This window comes from Pristiophorus japonicus, chromosome 5, assembly GCF_044704955.1.
Source record: "Pristiophorus japonicus isolate sPriJap1 chromosome 5, sPriJap1.hap1, whole genome shotgun sequence".
Taxonomy (NCBI): Eukaryota; Metazoa; Chordata; class Chondrichthyes; family Pristiophoridae; genus Pristiophorus; species Pristiophorus japonicus.
The window spans coordinates 166,972,543-166,993,738 of NC_091981.1; the positions used below are offsets into that span (position 1 = coordinate 166,972,543).

General features: G+C 48.9%; 1 long non-coding RNA gene across 1 annotated transcript; it reads right to left on the reverse strand.

The window, feature by feature from the left end:
• Positions 1–7,294: 7,294 nt before the first annotated feature.
• Positions 7,295–19,591, reverse strand: LOC139263918 (uncharacterized). The gene is made up of 3 exons (XR_011593248.1): positions 19,286–19,591; positions 8,237–8,393; positions 7,295–7,974 (listed from the first exon to the last, which is right to left on the reverse strand). It is a non-coding gene; the product is annotated as an uncharacterized lncRNA (long non-coding RNA).
• Positions 19,592–21,196: the final 1,605 nt, after the last annotated feature.

Here is a 21,196-nt window from a genome sequence, read left to right on the forward strand (position 1 = left end):
GCGCCCATTCTTCCTGCGGGGGGGGGAGGAGGTGCCCGTTCTTCCCGTGGGTGGAGGAGGAGGTGCCCATTCTTCACGCGGGGGGGGGGCGGAGGAGGAGGCCCCCGTTTTTCCCGCGAGTGGAGGAGGAGGTGCCCGTTCTTCCCGCAGGGGGGGGGAGGAGGTGCCCGTTCTTCCTGCAGGGGTGGGGAGGAGGCGCCCGTTCTTCCCGCGGGTGGAGGAGGAGGTGCCCGTTCTTCCCACGGGGGGGGGGGAGGAGGCGCCCATTCTTCCTGCGGCGGGGGGGAGGAGGCGCCCGTTCTTCCCGCGGGGGCGGGGGGGGAAGGAGGCGCCCGTACTTCCCGCGGGGGGGGGGGAGGAGGCGCCCATTCTTCCTGCGGCGGGGGGGAGGAGGCGCCCGTTCTTCCCGCGGGGGCGGGGGGGGAAGGAGGCGCCCGTACTTCCCGCGGGGGCGGGGGGGGGAGGAGGCGCCCATTCTTCCTGCGGGGGGGAAGTAGGCGCCCGTTCTTCCTGCGCGGGGTGGAGGAGGCGCCCGTTCTTTCCCGCGGGTGGAGGAGGAGGTGCCCATTCTTCCCGTGGATGGGGGAGGAGGCGCCCGTTCTTTCCGCGGGGGGGGAGGAGGTGCCCGTTCTTCCCGCGGGTGGGGGAGGAGGCGCCCGTTCTTCCCGCGGGGGGGAAGGAGGCGCCCGTTCTTTCCCGCGGGTGGGGGAGGAGGCGCCTGTTCTTCCCGCGGGGGGGATGGGGAGGAGGCGCCCGTTCTTTCCCGCGGGTGGGGGAGGAGGCGCCTGTTCTTCCCGCGGGGGGGATGGGGAGGAGGCGCCCGTTCTTCCCGCGGGTGGAGGAGGAGGTGCCCGTTCTTCCCGCGGGTGGAGGAGGAGGTGCCCGTTCTTCCCGCGGGTGGGGGAGGAGGCGCCCGTTCTTCCCGCGGGTGGGGGAGGAGGCGCCCGTTCTTCCCGCGGGGGGGATGGGGAGGAGGCGCCCGTTCTTCCCGCGGGTGGAGGAGGAGGTGCCCGTTCTTCCCGCGGGTGGGGGAGGAGGCGCCCGTTCTTCCCGCGGGTGGGGGAGGAGGCGCCCGTTCTTCCCGCGGGTGGAGGAGGAGGCGCCCGTTCTTCCCGCGGGGGGGAAGGAGGCGCCCGTTCTTTCCCGCGGGTGGGGGAGGAGGCGCCCGTTCTTCCCGCGGGGGGGATGGGGAGGAGGCGCCCGTTCTTCCCGCGGGTGGGGGAGGAGGCGCCCGTTCTTCCCGCGGGTGGAGGAGGAGGCGCCCGTTCTTCCCGCGGGGGGGAAGGAGGCGCCCGTTCTTTCCCGCGGGTGGGGGAGGAGGCGCCCGTTCTTACCGCGGGGGCGGGGCGAGGAGGCGCCCGTTCTCGCCGCGGGGGGGATGGGGAGGAGGCGCCCGTTCTTTCCCACGGGTGGGGGAGGAGGCGCCCGTTCTTCCCCGCGGGGGGGGCGAGGAGGTGCCCGTACTTACCGCGGGGGGCATGGGGAGGAGGCGCCCGTTCTTCCCGTGCGGGGGGGGAGGAGCCGCCCGTTCATTCCCGCGGGTGGGGGAGGAGGCGCCCGCTCTTTCCCGCGGGTGGGGGAGGAGGCGCCCGTTCTTCCCGCGGGGCGGGGCGAGGAGGCGCCCGTTCTTATCGCGGGGGGGATGGGGAGGAGGCGCCCGTTCTTTCCCGCGGGTGGGGGAGGAGGCGCCCGTTCTTCTCGCGGCGGGGGGAGGGAGACAGTGAGAAGGCTGCAAGTGCTGATGTGCTGATGGCAATGTGCTTTTATTAAAAAATGTTCAAAAATTAAACAGCTACAAAGAACTACAAAAATGGCCGAGTGCCAATGTTTCCTTCACACTGCGCGTGCGCGAACGCTCCAACGCGCACGCGCAGCGTTGCCGGCAGGAAAAAAAATAATTTAAATAGTATCCGCCCCCTCCCACTGACAAAATCGGCGCGAGTGTAGGCTCCGCCCCCCTGGGCGCCGCACCAAACAGACAAGGAGCTGCAAAGCGCTCCAGAATCGCGCATTTTTTTTCCGGCGCCGTTTTAGCCACGAAAAACGGGCGCCCAGCTCGGAGGGGCACCCGTTTTTTATCGTGTGGAAACTTGGGCCCATAGTTCTTATGAAACAGACTATTTTAGATCTGCTAATGTGTAATGAGGCTGGATTCATTAATAATCTTGTACTGAAGGATCCTCTTTGGAAGAGTGATCATAGCACAGTAGAATTTCAATTCTGGTTTGAGGGTGAGAAAGCTATGTCCCAAACTAGTGTCCTGAACTTAAATAAAGGTAATTATAAAGGTATGAAGGTAGAGTTGGTTAAAATGGACTGGGAAATATATATTAAAGGGCAAAACTGTACAAAAGCAGTGACAAACATTTAAGGAGATATTTCATAGCTCTCAGCAAATTTTATTCCGGTGAGAAAAAAAGATGCTAAGAGAAGGCTAACTAAGGAAGTAAAGGATGCTATAAAATTGAAAACAAAGGCATATAATGTTGCGAGGGACAGTGGAAGGCCAGAGGTTTGAGACATTTTTAGAAACCAGCAAAGGACGATTAATAAAATGATAAAGACAGAGAAGATAACATATGAGACCATACTGGACTCTGGGGAGGTACCAGCGGATTGGAAAGCAGCTAATGTAATGCCTCTGTTTAAAAAAGGGGGCAGACAAAAGGCAGGTAACTATAGGCCGGTTAGTTTAACATCTGTAGTGGGGAAAATGCTTGAAACTATCATTAAGGAAGAAATAGCGGGACATTGAGATAGGAATAGTGCAATCAAGCAGACACAGCATGGATTCATGAAGGGGAAATCGTGTTTAACTAATTTACTGGAATTCTTTGAGGATATAACGAGCATGGTGGATAGAGGTGTACCGATGGATGTGGAGTATTTAGATTTTCAAAAGGCATTCGATAAGGTGCCACACAAAAGGTTACTGCAGAAGATAAAGGTACGCGGGGTCAGTGGAAATGTATTAGCATGGATAGAGAATTGGCTGGCGAACAGAAAGCAGAGAGTCGGGATAAATGGGTCCTTTTCGGGTTGGAAATCGGTGGTTAGTGGTGTGCCACAGGGATCGGTGCTGGGACCACAACTGTTTACAATATACATAGATGACCTGGAAGAGGGGACAGAGTGTAGTGTAACAAAATTTGCAGATGACACAAAGATTAGTGGGAAAGCGGGTTGTGTAGAGGACACAGTGAGGCTGCAAAGAGATTTAGATAGGTTAAGCGAATGGGCTAAGGTTTGGCAGATGGAATACAATGTCGGAAAGTGTGAGGTCATCCACCTTGGGAAAAAAAACAAAAAAAGGGAATACTATTTGAATGGGGAGAAATTACAACATGCTGCGGTGCAGAGGGACCTGGGGGTCCTTGTGCATGAAACTCTTTTGAATCTCAAAAAGTTAGTTTGCAGGTGCAGCAGGTAATCAGGAAGGCGAATGGAATGTTGGCCTTCATTGCGAGAGGGATGGAGTACAAAAGCAGGGAGGTCCTTCTGCAACTGTATAGGATATTGGTGAGGTCGCACCTGGAGTACTGCGTGCACTTTTGGTCGCCTTACTTAAGGAAGGATATACTAGCTTTCGAGGAGGTACAGAGACAATTCACTCGGCTGATTCCGGAGATGAGGGGGTAACCTTATGATGATAGATTGAGTAGACTGGGTCTTTACTCGTTGGAGTTCAGAAGGATGAGAGGTGATCTTATAGAAACATTTAAAATAATGAAAGGGATAGACAAGATAGAGGCAGAGAGGTTGTTTCCACTGGTCGGGGAGACTAGAACTCGGGGGCACAACCTCAAAATATGGGGGAGCCAATTTAAAACCGAGTTGAGAAGGAATTTCTTCTCCCAGAGGGTTGTGAATCTGTGGAATTCTCTGCCCAAGGAAGCAGTTGAGGCTAGCTCATTGAATGTATTCAAGTCACAGATAGATAGATTTTTAACTAATAAGGGAATTAAGGGTTATGGGAAGCGGGCGGGTAAGTGGAGCTGAGCCCACGGCCAGATCAGCCATGATCTTGTTGAATGGCGGAGCAGGCTCGAGGGGCTAGATGGCCTACTCCTGTTCCTAATTCTTGTGTTCTTATGTACTGGCAAGAAATATAAAAACAGACAGTAAGAGCTTCTACAAGTATATAAAAAGGAAGCGAGTAGCTAAAGTAAATATTGTCCCTTGGAGGATGAGAGTGGAGATTTAATAATGCTAAACAGGGAAATGGCAGAGATTTTGATCAAATATTTTGCATCAGTCTTCATAGTAGAGGACACTAAAACATCCCAATAATTGATAATCAAGGAGCAATTGGGGACGGGGAGACTTAAAACAATCACTATCACTAGAAATAAAGTACCAGGCAAACTAAAGGTGGACAATCCCCTGGACCTGATGGCCTGCATCCCAGGGTCTAAGGAGAGGTGGCTGCAGAGATAGTGGATGCATTGGTTGTGATCTACCGAAATTCCCTGAATTCTGGAGCTGTCCCAGCGGACTGGAAAACCGCAAATGTAACTCCCCTATTTAAGAAAGGAGGGTGATACAAAGCAAGAAACTATGCACCAATTAGCCTCACATCTGTCATTGGGAAAATGCTGAAGTCCATCATTAAGGAAGTAGTAGCAGGACATTTAGAACATCGTAATGCAGTCAAGCAGAGTCAGCATGCTTTATGAAAGGGAAATCATGTTTGACAAATTTGCTGGAGTTCTTTGAGGATGTAACAAGCAGAGTAGATAAAGGGTTAACTAGTTGATGTTGTGTATTTGGATTTCCAGAAAACATTTGATAAGGTGCTACACAAAAGATTACTGCATAAGATAAGAGCTCATGGGGTTGGGGGTGATATATTTGCATGGATAGAGGATTGGCTAACTAACAGAAAGCAAAGTTGGGATAAATGGGTCATTTTCCAGTTGGCAAACTGTAATTAGTGGGGTGCCACAGGGATCAGTGCCCCAGCACTGATCCCTGTGGCAATTATTTACAATTTATATTAATGACTTGGATGAAGGGACCGAGTGTAATGTAGCCAAATTTGCTGATGATACAAAGGGATAGATTTACAGCATAATTTTCGCCCATTTACTGCCCATTTTACTGCCGAGAAGCACTTTACCACCCAAAACAGTGTTTAAATGGAAACTACCACCCATATACCGCCGGCGGTAAATTCGGCAGTCAATTACTGCTGGCGATGAGCGAAACTGCCCGCCCATTTTTTTTTCTGAAATCTGACGTCATTGATCGTGTTTCACCCAAAAGAGTGTTTATAATGGAAACTACCGCCCAAATTATCACTGAGCACTAAATTTGGCAATTCGCCCAAATACCGGCCAAATTACCACGCCCCCAAAAAAAATGCCCAGATAAAGCTGCACTCACCTAACCTTAACCCAGCGGTATGGACGCCATGTTTTAAATCAGATGAAGTTGAAGAAAAGGCTGCTTCATGTTGATGGGAGTATTAAAGTAATTTGTGAGAGATTTTAAGGGTGTTTGAAAATCTTGAACATTATCTGAGCACATTGTGGTCAATTTAGAATATATTTGTGGTTGTGTAAGGACAATTCAAGAATTTTGAAGTCAGTTTAGGGCATTTATAATAATGGGGCCTATAATTTCTCAGCCAATATTGCTGACTACTCACATGCTACAGAATAGAGATGGAAGAAGGTTCATTGAAGAGCATTATGTGCCCAATCAAAGAGGTGGCAGACTGCTGAGGAGAAAGCCTTACTCCCAACACATTTACAGGGGGCAGCGTTCCTACCTGCACCTGTCCTATACGTCTGTTAGAAGGCTACGCTTCTGAAAAAAGGTCATCAGTGAGATATGCCAGCTCATTAAGGCAGACTTGCAGCCTGCCAGCACCATCAGAACCGCACTGTCCGTTGAGATTAAGGTTAATGCGGCACTTTCCTTCTATGCATCAGGCTCCTTTCAGGCCTCAGCTGGCGACATTTGTGGTATCTCTCAGCATGCCGCACATTGCTGCATTCGCCAGGTGACTGAAGCCCTTTACGCATGCAGGATGGACTTCATAAACTTCCCTATGACCAGGGAGGCACAGAGTGAGAAGGCTTTGGGTTTCTCGAGAGTAGCAAACTTCCCCAAGGTCCAGGGCGCAATAGACTGTATGCACATCATCATGCGAGCACCTTTAGAGGGGTGGGAGGTTTACCATAACCGAGAGGGATTCCACTCCCTGAACATGCAGTTCGTTGTCAACCACAAGCAAATAATCATGGCAGTAAATGCCAATTTTCCAGGGAGCATTCATGATGCGCACATATTTCATGAGAGATCTGTCTCTGACCTTTTTTAAGAGTCAGTCACAAGGTCAATGCTGAATGCTGGATGACAAAGGATGCGGCCTCACCACCTGGCTCTTGACCCCCTCGTAAGCCTCAGACAGATGCCGAGCATCGCTGCAATCAAAGTCATATAGCCACACGCAATATCGTCGAAAAGACAATTGGAGTGCTGAAGGAGCACTTCAGATGCCTGGACCACTCTGGAGGTAGCCTACAATACCACCCTGAGCAGGTCACTGAGTTCATTGTGCTGTGCTGCATATTGCACAACTTAGCAATCAAGAGGGCACAGGAATTGCCAGATGGGACTGCCGGTCCACCTCAGGAGAGAGGGGAGGCTGAACAGGAGGAGGAGGAGGAGGAGGACCTCGAAAAGGACAATCAGCCTGACTATGCACCCATGCTGCCACTCCCCTCTCCCCTACACCACAGGAGAAGCCCCATGGTAGTTAAGCAACTGCAAATCTGTTGCGTCAGCAGCCCATAAATGAGCTCTTTGCTTGAACGCTGACAGTTACGTTACATGACGTTTCATTCTTGCCTGGCCATTGTTTGCAACCCTTGTATTGATTTATAAAAGACACTGCGCAAGAATTGTGTAATAATATTCTTTTATAATTTAACAAAATTGCAAAAACCTTTTTTAGAAATTTATAATTACATAATTGTTAAATGGAAAAATACAACATAATTTTAATTAAACAATCAATTAACAGAGACACACATGGAAAACATTTAAACAGAATAGACCCCCCCCGCCACAACAGTCAACAATTTTTGAATAGCAATTAAAATAACGATAACACTGCCACCACCCCGCCCGTCCCCACCCCGGCAAAATTTCTACTTGTGGCCACCGTTCCCTCTGCCTCTGCCTCTGCACCCACCCCCCCCGACCTTTACACACCCTTTCCCCCTCCTGTTGCCCCTGCCCTTGGTCCTACCCACATTTACTACCCGCTGTGGCGGGGGGGGGAGGTGGGGGGGGGCGGTGGGGTGGCGAAGCGGGGTGACAATGACAGACTCATTTATTGGGATCCCGGAGAAGAATTGGTATCCGAAGACCCTTCTCCAGAGTCAGAAGCAATTGCTTCCTCCTGATTCTCAGTAGCTGCTGGCATAGGTGGCACAGCATCTTGGAGTGCAGTGCCATATACCGAGTCCATCGTTTGCCGCATGGCATTGATGGAATCGGCGGTTCACCGCAATCAGCTGCGCCATGTCCTCCGAATGACGAGCTGAAAGTGTGGCAATGTTACCGGTTAACCCACCTATCGCCTGGAGGAGCTCTCGACCAATGTTGACGCTCGCCCTAGACAGTGCTACCATGTCTAGGTTGACGTCTGTCTGTCTTTGAGCATGCCTACCTCACCGAATCAATCTCCACGGATTCAGTGTAGGTGCTGGACCACTCGGTCTGCCGTGCTGCAAACTGCTTGGCCCCGCTACTTCCTCGGTTGAGGAAGAGGTAGCCACGGTAGATTAGACCCTTGAGTCCCTGAGTCCCCCTCCTCCAGATGTTGGGTTGATGAGCTGACTTAAGGCTTATCCAAACGATCCCCCTCCTCTGTGGTCTCCCCTCCGGTGGTGAATAGCACTTGAAGCAGTACGGACGACGTTTCCAGGAGCTCCAAAGGTCTCCGATGCTCCTCGACAACTAGAAAACATAATATGAGAGGTTAATAGAAGAGGAGGGGAGGGCCAGGGTGACATGAGAATGTTTACGCTGCTCAGGCATATGTAGGAGGAGCAACACTATTGCATTAGATATTACATTTAATTGACATGATCAGAATGTAGAGAAACTGCATGGCATTATAATAAGATTTCATGGTCCCAGCAATAATTACATTACATTACATAATTCATATATTATACTCAAATAGCATTAAATTACCTGGGGGTTATACATTACTTACCTGCCACCAAAACCAGATCTGCACTACCACGGGAGGCCGAGCGATTATCGACTACAATGAGGGCTGCGACCTGCTCCTCGCGATCTATCAATTCAACCAAATCTGCCAGCCTTCCTCCCGTGCGCCGACACTCCACACGATTGGAAGATATCTTCCTCTGCAAAGATGACAAGAGAATGGTATAAGCTAATTGCCCAGGTACTAATACAGAACACAAGATAGACATCCACAATTAGCCATCGCCAACGCTTTTCATCAATGTCCCATTAACATTATATGTTCTATGCTAATACCGTTAGGATGCAATTGATGCATGATGACCGCATCTATGTAATAAAATGGTGTATAGGAAGTAATGCGTGACACCAAACTTACCCAGCTTACTAAGCTTAATTACAATCTGGCAGATTTACATTTTAAGTAATGAGTCAGTGCATGATTATAGTTATTAAAGTTAGCATTTACTCTCACAAACACAACAAGGTCGTTCCAGCACTTACGGCACTGGATCGGCTCTCGCTAGTCATGAGCGGCTGACGATACCACTGCAGCAATCTCAGCCCATATACATTGATAAACACTGGGGGGGGGGTTCCCACACCCATCCCAGGTTAATTGGCTCCATCTCATCTCTACCTTGTGGACCAAGGCAGCGTTGGCCTCATCCAAAAAGCGCTTGGCCCTCTTCCTCCCTCCCATCTCAGCCACGTCGCTCATCACTACCTCTTCAATATCCATTGTGTATTATAAATTGGTAATAATGTTTAAACCTTTGAATAATCAGCTCAATCACTCTCCACTTGCTCTCTGTCTGTCTGTCTCTCTCTCTCCTTTCCTCTTCTGCACATGTGCAGGTGACCCCTGACCCCCTGAATCGCGGCAAAAGTGAAATGCAGAAAAAGAACGGCTGTTGTTAGGGATGCCAACCTTGCATAACAAAAAAGATCACTACTGCCCACTTGCTACCGCCACCACCAAAAAAAAAGCTGAAACTAGCGGTTTTGAAAATGGCCGGTATTCCAGCGGTTCTTAAAAGTGGGACATCCACTACTGCCGGTAATACTGCCCAGATATGGGTGGTAGTGATAGAAGTGGAAAGTCTAGCCCAAAGATAATGGGAAAGCAAGTTGTGAGGAGGATGCAAAGAATCTACAAAAGGATATAGATAAGCTTAGTGAGTGGGCAAAAATTTGGCAGATGGAGTATAATGTGGGAAAATGTGAGGTTATCCACTTCGGTAGGAAGAATAAAAAAGGAAATTATTATTTAAATGGAGAGCGATTACAAAATGCTGCAGTACAGAGGGACCTGGGGGTTCTTGTACATGAAATGCAAAAAGTTAGCATGCAGGTACAGCAAGTAATCAAGAAGGCAAATGGAATGTTGGCCTTTATTGCAAGGAGATGGAGTACGAAAGTAGGGAAGTCTTGCTCCAAATGTACAGGGCTTTGGTAAGTCCACACTTGGAATACTGCGTGCAGTTTTGGTCTCCTTATTTAAGGAAGGATATACTTGCATTGGAGGCAGTTCACAGAATGTTCACGAGGTTGATTCTCGAGATGAAGGGGTTGTCATATGAAGAAAGATTGAGCAGGTTGGGCCTATACGCATCGGAGTTTAGAAGAATGAGAGGTGATCTTATTGAAATATATAAGATTCTGAAGGGGCTTGACAGGCTAGATGCAGAGAGGATGTTTCCCCTTATGGGGGAATCTAGAACTAGGGGGCATAGTTTCAGAATAAGGGGTCGCCCATTTAAAACAGAACTGAGGAGGAATTTCTTCTCTCAGAGGGTCATGAATCTTTAGAATTTTCAACCCAGAGAGCTGTGGACGCTGGGTCTTTGAATATATTTTTGAATGATAAGGGTTATGGGGAGCGAGCAGGGAAGTGGAGTTGAGGCCAGGATGAGATCAGCCATGATCTTATTGAAATGGCGGAGCAGGCTCGAAGGGCCAAATGGCCTACTCTTGCTCTTATTTCTTATGTTATTGCAGAAAATTTGATGATATGTCGAAGGATGAACGAACAAATGTGGTTTTAATTTCGTCCCTCTGTCTTTATAAAAACAGCAGAGCAATCAGAGGCTGGACTCTCTGCAGAACCAGAAATAAGTAACTCATCAGGTACCACATCACAATTCCAAGACTTGACATGCAGCAGCCCTGAAAGATCTACTTGGGGGATATAAATAGAGAGTGTGAGGGGAGCATTGAGATGGAATCTCCAAACACCGGAGAGCAGGAGGAAGAAGCGATGGGCTCTCATTAGAGGAGATTCCCTCCTCCACCAACAGCTGCACAGACAGTGGACTCAGATCGCCACAGCCCTGAATTAAAAAAGAAGAATGTTTTCAGAGCATGATAGACTGCTGCAGTCACTGGGCGATGAGCCAAGCAGCTTCTGCATCATGGAGACAAATGTGAAGTAGTCCACATTCCGTGTGTGAACTGCTGATATACAGTGTTGAAAGCATGTAGATATTCTCGTAATGTGTAGCAGGTTTGGGGATTTTAGCTGTTCAGCCCCTCACAGCTGCGACTATGTCACTTTTGTTATGCTCGTAATAAAGTAATGTAACGGAGTACTGTAGACATGAGTAAGTGTGACCTTAGCTCCTTTATTCAAATTCCAAAGTGCTGATACAGCATGGGAGGCCTGCTTATATACCATGCTCCCAAGGGATGCTGGGATCCCTTGGGACTCCAACAGGTAGGCCCTCTGGTGCCAGTATGACACAGGTTACCGAGGGTTGCATACATAATATCACTCCCTCCCAAAATCAATAGTACACTTATTTACAGGGTGAGACGATCTGAGGCTTTTCGCTCCCTTGTCGATCGTCTCGGTACAAATGCAGGTGTAGGTGAGTTGGTTGGTTCTTCGTTGGGCTGCTGGGCAGCTGGCCTTGCCGGGCTGCTGGGGATGGTGAGTTCAGCTTCGTCGTCAACCGTGATGTCAGTTGCTATTTGTGTGTGTGTTGGAGAGTTGAAGTTGGTGGTGTCCTCTTCGGGTTGCAAGTGGCTGGTTGTGAATCGCAGTTTGGTTTGGTCCAAATGTTTTCTGCAAGTTAGTCCATTAGCCAGTTTGACCAGAAACACCCTACTCCATTTAGCTACGACGGTGTCAGCAAGCCATTTGGGACCATGTCCATAGTTGAGTACAAATACAGGGTCATTGACTTCAATATCACGTGACAAGTTTGCGCGATCATGGTACATGCTTTGTTGAAGCCACCTGCCCTTGATGTAATCATGGAGATCGGGGTGGAGTGGAGAGAGCCTTGTTTTGAGCACCCTTTTCATGAGCAGCTCGGCTGGGTGAGCCCCGGTGAGCGAGTGGGATCTGGTGTGGTAGCTGAGCAGGATTCAGGACAGGCGGGTCTGCAGGGAGCCTTCCGACACACATTTCAAACTTTGCTTGATGATTTGGACTGCCCATTCTGCCTGGTTGTTGGATGCGGGCTTGAATGGGGCAGATGTGATGTGCTTGATCCTGTTGCGGGTCATGAATTCCTTGAATTCAGCACTGGTGAAGCACGGCCCATTGTCGCTGACAAGGACATCAGGCAGGCCGTGCGTGGCGAACATGACTCGTAGGCTTTCGATGGTGGCAGTGGACGTGCTTACAGACATTATTACACACTCAATCCATTTTGAATAAGCATCCACAACAACCAAAAACATTTTGCCTAGAAACGGGCCTGCAAAGTCAACGTGGATCCGAGACCACAGTTTGGAGGGCCATGACCACAAACTTAGCGGTGCCTCCCTGGGCGCATTGCTTAGTTGAGAGCAAGTGTTGCATTGGCACACGCATGACTCCAAATCTGAGTCGATGCCGGGCCACCACACATGGGATCTGGCTAATGCTTTCATCATTACTATTCCTGGGTGGGTACTGCGTAGGTCACGTATGAACGTTTCCCTATCTTTCTTAGGCAAAACCACACGATTACCCCACAAAAGACAGTCCGCCTGTATGGACATTTCATCTTTGCACCGCTGGAATGGCTTGATCTCTTCATGCATCTCTGCTGGGACACTGGACCAGCTCCCATGGAGGACACAGTTTTTTTACAAGGGACAGTAAAGGATCCTGGCTGGTTCAGGTCCTAATCTGGCAGACCGCAACGGGTGAATTTTCATTTTCAAATGCATCCATCATCAAGAGCAAGTCTGCAGGCTGTGCCATTTCTACCCTGGTGGTGGGCAATGGTAGCCGACTGAGAGCATCAGCGCAGTTCTCTGTACCTGGACTGTGGCGAATTACATAGTTATATGCAGACAGCGTGACCGCCCATCTTTGGATGTGGGCAGAGGCATTGGTATTCATCCCTTTGCTCTCTGAGAATAGCGATATGAGTGGCTTATGGTCAGTTTCTAACTCAAACTTGAGACCAAACAGATACTGGTGCATTTTTTTCACCCCATAAACGCACACCATAGCTTCTTTTTTAATCATACTGTAGGCCCTTTCGGTCTTGGACAAACTCCTGGACCACATAGGCGACCGTTTGCTTGTTGTAACACACACCCGACTCCGTACGAAGATGAATCGCAAGCTTGCACTAAACGTTCACATGGGTTATAGAGAACAAGCAATTTGTTGGAACATAACAGCTTTCTGGCTTTCTCAAACGCAGCCTCTTGTGATTTCCCCCATACCCAGTCATCTCCTTTGCGAAGCAGCACATGTAGGGGTTCTAGCAAGGTGCTTAACCCGGGTAGGAAATTACCAAAATAGTACCTGAGGAGTCCCAGGTACAACCGCAGCTCCGTCACATTCTGTGGTCTCGGCGCGTTCTTGATGGCCTCCACCTTGGCGTCGGTGGGTCTGATGCCGTCTGCTGCGATTCTTTTCCCTAAGAACTCGACCTCTGGTGCCAGGAAACCACACTTCGAGCATTTCAACCTGAGTCCCACACGATGTAGCCGACTTAGAACCTCTTCCAGGTTCTTCAAGTGTTCGATGGTGACCCGACCTGTGATCAATATGTCGTCCTAGAAAACCATGATGGGCGGAAACGAGTTTAGCAGGCTCTCCATGTTCCTTTGAAAAATTGCCGCGGCCAATTGAATCCCAAACGGGCACCTAATTTAGATGAACAGACCTTTGTGCGTGTTGATGCAGGTGAGGCCTTGCGAAGATTCCACCAGCTCCTGTGTCATGTAGGCCGAGGTCAGGTCCAACTTGGTGAATGTCTTTCCTCTAGCCAGGCACGCAAATAGGTCGTCTGCCTTGGGTAGCGGGTACTGGTCCTGCAGCGATAAACGGTTAATTGTTACTTTATAGTCCCCACAAATTATGGCCATGCCGTCGTCTTTGAGAACCAGAACAATCGGACTCGCCCACTCGTTGAACTCCACCGGCGCGATGATGCACTCTCGCTGCAGCCTGTCCAGCTCAATTTCCACTTTCTCTCGCATCATCTATGGCACCACCCGTGCCTTGTGGTGGATGGGTCGTGTATCGGGAGCCAAGTGGATCTGCACCTTCACCCCCGAGAAACTTCTGATGCCTGGTTCAAACAACGATGGGAACTTGCTCAGAACCTGGACATGAGGCGTCGTCGACGGACCGAAAGCGCTCGGATGTTGTCCCAGTTCCAGTGGATTTTTCCCAGTCAGCTTCTGCCCAACAGTGTGGGGCCATCTCCTGATATGATCCATAGTGGGAGTTCATGCACTGCTCCATCATAGGAGACTTTTACTGCTGCGCTGCTAATTACAGGGATCAGCTCTTTAGTGTAAGTTCTTAGCTTGGTGTGAATGGGGCTAAGCTTGGGCCTGTGTGCCTTGTTGCATCACAGCCTGTCTTTTTGCTCATGATAGACTGACTCGCACCCGTGTCCAGTTCCATGGATACTGGAATTCCGTCCAGTTCGACTTTTAGCATCATCGGTGGACATTTCGTGGTGAAGGTGCGTACCCCGTACACTTCTGCCTCCTCGGTTTGAGTCTCTAGTTCAGCCTGATCCACTATGGATCGACCCTCCTCTGCAACGTGGTGGTTTACAGGGTTTGCAGCTCGTCTGCACATTCGCTGGAGGTGTCCCATTGTTCCACAGCCTTTGCACACATTGTGTTTGAAGAGGCATTGATGGTCTCGATGACCACCTTCGCAGCGCCAACAAGGTGTTAACTGCCTCGCATTAACGTTTGATGGCGGACTCTGGGTCATCTGAGGTCGTGCAGCTGCAGGCGTGTATGCTTTGCCATATGCATTCCTGCCTGAAAATGACGTTACTTTGTGTACAGTACTTGCCGAAACCTCTTTGTGCTGCGAAATTTGTTTGGTGTTATCACTGGTGGACATAAATGCCTGGGTTATCGTTATGGCTTTGCTCAGGTTCGGTGTTTCAATAGTCAATAGTTTGCGAAGGATAACCTCATGGCCAATGCCAAGCACGAAGAAGTCTCTTAGCATTTGCTCAAAGAATCCATCGAATTCGCAATGTCATGCAAGGCGCCTTTAGTTCAGCGACGTAGCTTACCACTTCCTGGCCTTCAGATTGTTGACATGTGTAAAATCGATACCTTGCCATCAGAATGCTTTCCTTTGGATTTAGGTGCTCCCAGACCAGCGTACACAGTTCTTCATACGCTTTGGTTGTTGGTTTCACCGGAGCTAGAAGATTCTTCATGAGGCCATAGGTTGTTGCCCCACAGACGGTGAGGAGGATCGCCCTTGGTTTGGCAGCGTTCTCATCCCCTACCAGCTCGTTGGCCACGAAGTATTGGTCGAGTCGCTCCACGAAGGCTTCCCAATCGTCCCTTTCTGAGAATTTCTCCAGGATACCAACAGTTTTCTGCATGTTCATATGATTGTTCCTTATCTCGTTGCCAGTTGTTAAGCTCTTAATAAAGTAATGTAACTGAGTACTGTAGACATGAATAAGTGTGACCTTAGCTCCTTTATTCAAACTCCAGAGTGCTGGTACAGCATGGGAGGCCTGCTTATATACTGTGCTCCCAAGGGATGCTGGGATCCCTTGGGACTCCAACAGGTATGCCCTCTGGTGGCGGTATGATACAGGCTACCTAGGATTGCATACATTCAACTCTTTGGCAGTCTCCTGAATGTCCAGACTGCTGCGATATAGGCCCTTTGCTGCACTTTGGCAGCCTCCATGGACAGGCTCACAGAAAGGGTAACTTAAATGAAGAAGGAAAAAGTGTGTGCCATGCACCCTGCCAATCCTTTCATGGAGGAGTCTGACAATCTTTGGGCCTACAGGCAGATTGTCAGAGAGGACTTGAGCAGGGGAAGATTGGAATACACAATAGATATTGGTGCTCTCTCTCCAGATGGCTGCACTTCTACAACTATCTGTCTCCTCCCCCATGACTGCCAAAGGGCTGCAGCCTGAAGCTGGCCCATCTGGTGTGCAAGTTCAGAGAGATGGAAAGTCAGCTCAAGTCCTGGAGACTGACAATGCAACAAAGTTCCCATCCTCCTGCTTCAGGGAACCACTGAGATGAAGCATTAGATTAATTAAAACAGAAAATGCTGGAAATACTCAGCAGGTCAGGTAGCATCTGTGGAGAGAGAAACAGAGTTAGCGTTTCAGGTCAATGACTTTCATCCCCTTCGTCAGAATGTCAGAAATTAGTCTGATGCTTTTGCATCACTCTAATTAGTTGAGCACAAAGGGAACAACAACTTGTATTTATATAGCGCCTTTAACATAGTGAAATGTCCCAAGGTGTTTCACAGGAGTATTATGAGATAAGAAAATTGACACCGAGTCGCATAAGGAGAAGTTAGGGCAGGTGACCAAAAGTTTCATCAAAGAGGTAGGTTTCAAGGAGCGTCTTGAAGGAGGAAAGTGAGGTAAAGAGGCGGAGTGGCTTAGGGAGGGAATTCCAGAGCTTAGGGGTTGGGTAACAGAAGGAAAAGCCACCAATGGTAGAGCGATTATAATCAGGGATGCTCAAGAAGGCAGAATTAGAGGAACACAGACATCTCGGGTGGTTGTGGAGCTGGAGGAGATTACAGAGATAGGGAGGGGCGAGGCCACGGAGGGATTTGAAAACATGGATGATAATTTTCAAATCGAGGTGTTGCTTAACTGAGAGCCAATGTAGGTCAGCGAGCACAGGGATGATGGGTGAGTGAGACTTGGTGTGAGTTAGGACAAGTGAAGCCAAGTTTTGGATCACCTCAATTTATGTCGGGCAGAATTTTGGAGGACAGCCAGCAGTGCATTGGAATAGTCAAGTCTAAAGGTAACAAAGGCATGGATGAGTGTTTCAGCAGCGTATGAGCTAATGCAAGGGCAGAGACAGATGATGTTACGGAGATGGAAATAGGTGGTTTTAGTTATGCTGCAGATATGTGGTTGAAAGCTTATTTTAGGGTCAAATATAACACCAACGTTGCAAATAGTCTGGTTCAGCCTCTTCTGGAAAGCACATTTGGAAAGAATTAGATTAATGACATTAGGGGGCCGAAATTGCCCTCCGCCTCAACTTACCGTTGAAAAAATAATTTTCTCCGCGCAAATCCACGGGGCAGAGAGTAGAGCGATATTCAGGCTTTCATTTTTTTGTGTCGGTGCAGTGCTCCTGACGACTGCAGGGCAGAAGTGCCGTTGGGTCGGGTCAGCCGCCGCTCCGAGTTATCAGCGCCGCGCTGATGACGTCAGCATGACCCGGACAATGTTCCGGCCCTTCAGTTAAAGGGGAGGGCCACTGCGAGCTCTGCAGCCACTTTAGTGACACCCAGTAGGCCACAAGGGAGAGTTTCTCTTGGGCCAATGGCCCGGTACCCAAGAAGGGGTGCCAGGCTGTCTATTGGCAGCCTGGCCGAACCCATGGCTGCCATTGTCGGGCTGACTTCAGAATCGGCCAATAATTAAAATAAAATAGTGGCCACGGCAGTGCACCCTCCCCTTTAAGGGCAGATGTGTTGCCCAGCCACAAGAAGCTTCCCGTCTTGGAAAGGTGTCGGGGGAACCGAGTGGCGGCCGATCCACTCCCGCGGGACACTTTCCGGCGTATGCTCGACGGGGCTGGAAGACAGCTGGGGTGGTCCCGTATACCACTCCAAAAATAAAGGAGGGCAATTTAGGAAATGTCGGCCCCCTCTTTGAGGCAACGACGACTCTTTTTAAAACAAGGGGCAATTTCGGCCCCTAGAATTCCGTGAAATATATGTTTGGGATCCAGATAATTTTTGTGCTTATTATGTGTAATGTTGGTAAGAAAGTCTATTGATGGATAATGGCTTGACTTCTTATGAAAGGTTTTATTGTACAAGATGGTTTGGAGGCAGGCATGAAAAGGCTGTGTTGCAATGGATGAAATGGTCAGGAGAATGTTTTCGTGATTAGGTTTCTCTCGATGGTTTTACCAGTTTCAGCTTTGATGCCTCCTGCTCTGCCTGCCTCGTCATCTGATGAGCACATCCAAGATGGCGGATGGGATAGCAGCTCGCTAGGGAGCTCTCGCTGAACAAATCTTCCTCTGATCATCTGCTGCCATCTTCCACCTCTCTCTCCCTTAAATCTTCCCCCCCCCCACCCCCCGCTCTCACTGTCTAAGCCCCCTTTGGCCCTAACCCTGACCCTCAGAACACTCTACTTACCCCTTAAACTGTGCTACAAGGGCCCACTGCCCATTCCCCACTCCCCAACTGCGGTCTACCTTCCAAGCTGGCCTCCCCGCTGCCAAGTCCTTCCAGCTGGACCCTCGCTTCTCGCTCCCCAAGGATGACTCAGCTGCTCCAAGCGACCCCCCATGAACCTTCAATCAGCTACAAAAACAGGTTTGGGCCTACTTCACACACAAGCCTTCCCTCCGGGCCTCTACCCATCGGCGACGATTGGGCCTTTTCTCCTCCAGCGGTGACCTGACCTCTCCTCCCCCACCACAGGATGAGCACAATGGCTGTGACCACTCTGACCTTTCCTCCTTCCACTCTGAACACCCCGACCTCTCCTCCTCCTACAAAATGGTTCTCTGATCTTCCCAATGCTTGCCCCCAGCCAAGCCTCGGATCACTTACCATCTCACCGAAGGGCGCTGCACAGCACCGTGCTTATGGCCTGCGTCTCGCTATAGGCAACTAGGCTCATACAGCAGTGCCTGGTCTCCAGTTGCCTTGGACCAAGACCTTGCTTAGCTAAGCCCGTGTGGTAGCCAGTGTGCAACGGCCACCCCATGTTAAAAGAACTCACGCACAGGCATCATCTGATGAGCCATCCTGCTCTTTCCTTGTCTGCTGCACTTCTACCTCTTTCAGGTGAATACACCAGCTGATAACTAAGTTATGGAGAACGCAACATGCCATGATGATTCTTTGTGGGATTATGATCCAGGACGAACCTCCCGCAAAACGATCCAGACACTGGGACTTCTGCTTCAATATATGGTGAAGCATATATGGTGTTTTCCATGGTGGAAGCAGGAGCATCACTGTATCTCTACTCCGCTGTGGTAGGTGATGAATGCCATAGCGACAGTGGGTAATCAATGTGCCCAGCAGCCAGCCCTTGAATCCTTGCAATTCCACAAACAGTGGTGGAATGCTGGCAAGATTGTGTGAGCTGCCGAGGAACCTAGCATTCACCAGCATTATTTTGTGACAGTGATTGTTTGGTATCAGCACAATTATAGAATAATACCCCTCACAGATCATATAAGGGGCACTTCTATCTGTTGAAACTCACAGACCCACATAGGTACCGGCAATTGCATCAGCAAGAAAGTAAAACCAAGAGCAAGTGTTTATTGCTCCCTGACATTCATGGAAACCATGATGGTGTAATTTTCCCTGATCAGTGATCTGGTGGACACACCTATATATCACTGATTGACTGATGCAGGCTTTGTCACCTGTGTCCCCTCAAGCCCTCCAGTGGCTAAAAAAAACCTAAGCACTGTTACTTTTACCGGCACTGAGAGCTGTAGAGGCTTGTGAGTATGGCTTCAGATTCTCTTCCATCAGGTGACAGATCTCTGGTACTAACTATCTGCCAAACCAGAGCCTCATCAGAAGTCCAGGAATGTCCACCTTGCTCCGTAAGCTCGCTCAGCAGCATACCTTCAAATCGGTTCCTTCCTTCTCTGGCGTTGACTCTTTGGTCTTGCATCTAGCAGTGCTTCTTTCTCATCCTCCTCCATATAAAAACATGTTAATGGAAATCCCAAAGGACATTCCACCCTGTACGATGTATTGGTGTCCTCCCATCAGCCACAACTTGTAGGACAAACTATCAAAAAATGAAAGCTTCTTTAAACAGTAATGCAAAGCTCCTATATCAGATTAATTAGTAAATCTGCTGAGTCAGGCTTCAGAGCATCCTATCAGCTCTAACTCTTCACAGCACTCTCTTATTGGGGTACCCGTTTATTTTCCACAACCCGTTTCTGGTGCTGTACCTGGAAATTGTAATGCTGCTTCTTATGACATCATAAACGTGATGAAAGCTCCTGATACACATTGCTGTACTTGCTTGAGGCACTGCCCCATTGGGACCTTTAGCATTCATGGCAGGAAATGCCTGGGGAGCATTATTACGGTGGAGACTCGGTGTCACAGGTGCTTGACAGTCCAATGATGCTAAAGCTAGGAAAAATCTGTTCCCATATTCTACTGCTTAAAAAAACAGCAATAATAAACATTGTGATTTTATTTGAAGTGATAAAATGGCATGTGTGCCAATGTTTTTTCACCATGGCCTATTTACCGTACTCTGCCGAGGCTTAGGTCACAGTGAGGCTTTTTTCTGAGCTACGAGAAGAGTCCACATCAGAAACCTCCTGTGCCATCCCTGATAGCTCAATGGATTTATCCGGTGCATAGTTGAGTCATACAGATCAGCAAGGTCCCAAATTCTGTTCTGAGTTTCCTAAATTGAGCCAAGGAGAGGTAATATCAATACAGTTGGCCTCAACAACTCTGGCATAGATGGAGAAATGGCTAAGTATGTATGCATAGAAATGTAATGGTAATTTTTTTTTAAAGCTGGTGGGATGTCAGTGATGGTGTTTCCCAGAAATCTATGCTGGAACTGTTTCTGTTTTCTATTTATATAAATGTGGATATAGGCACAAGAGGAAGTTTTCTGACAATACCAAATTAGGGGGCATGACACACTGATGAAGAATTCAGGAGATTGCTAGAGGACATAGACAGTCTGGCAGAGTGATGAAATAGACATCTGATGTCATACAAAGTAAAGAAACATTATTTTTGGAAAAATAATTAGAAAAAAATCCAAGTTTTGTGCCAGAATGACTGACTGTCAAAGCCCACTGCACATTGAGCTGACCATACATGAGTTTGCATGGTCAAGATTATTTGAGTAAGCTTTGAGCAGTTTTGGCGTTTTGCTGGCAGCTCGGCTATTGGAGCAGGGAGAAAATATGTCTATCAGCTCAAATTAAAAGGTATGTGACTGCATATTAGGGAACATATAAGGATTGATTTCCTGACTCCTCACCCATGGCCTGTCACAACTTTTCCTTTCTGTGCTTATAGTGCACCAGATGGGTGCCCATCATGAGCAAGGACTGAGAAATCTACCTGTTATTCCACCATTTATAAAGATCCTAAATAGATTTGAAATATTTGCCAGCTTTTGCTAAGGCTGAAGTGGGGGAGGTAAAGAAGCTCCAGGCAAAAATGAACTGAAAGGAAAACCAATGTGAAGGCATAAAACAGAATCTATAGGCAAGTGATGGAATGGGTCAGCACCTGAAAGCTTGTTTGATGGCTGGCAAAGTGGATGTGCTGCTACTTGAAATAGGTGTGAGGCCTCCACCCTCTCCAGAGAACAACAGTGCAACTTGCATGTCAGGAGATTGGGGCTACGGTCAATAATCTGTACAATTCATGGTACCATCTGCCATGTTCTGCATTCTCAGGAACTTTGACACTTGGGAACAGCTCTACGCCTTGTAAAGCTGATGCTTCTGTTTCACAGAGAAAGTGATAAATATTGTCTTTGCA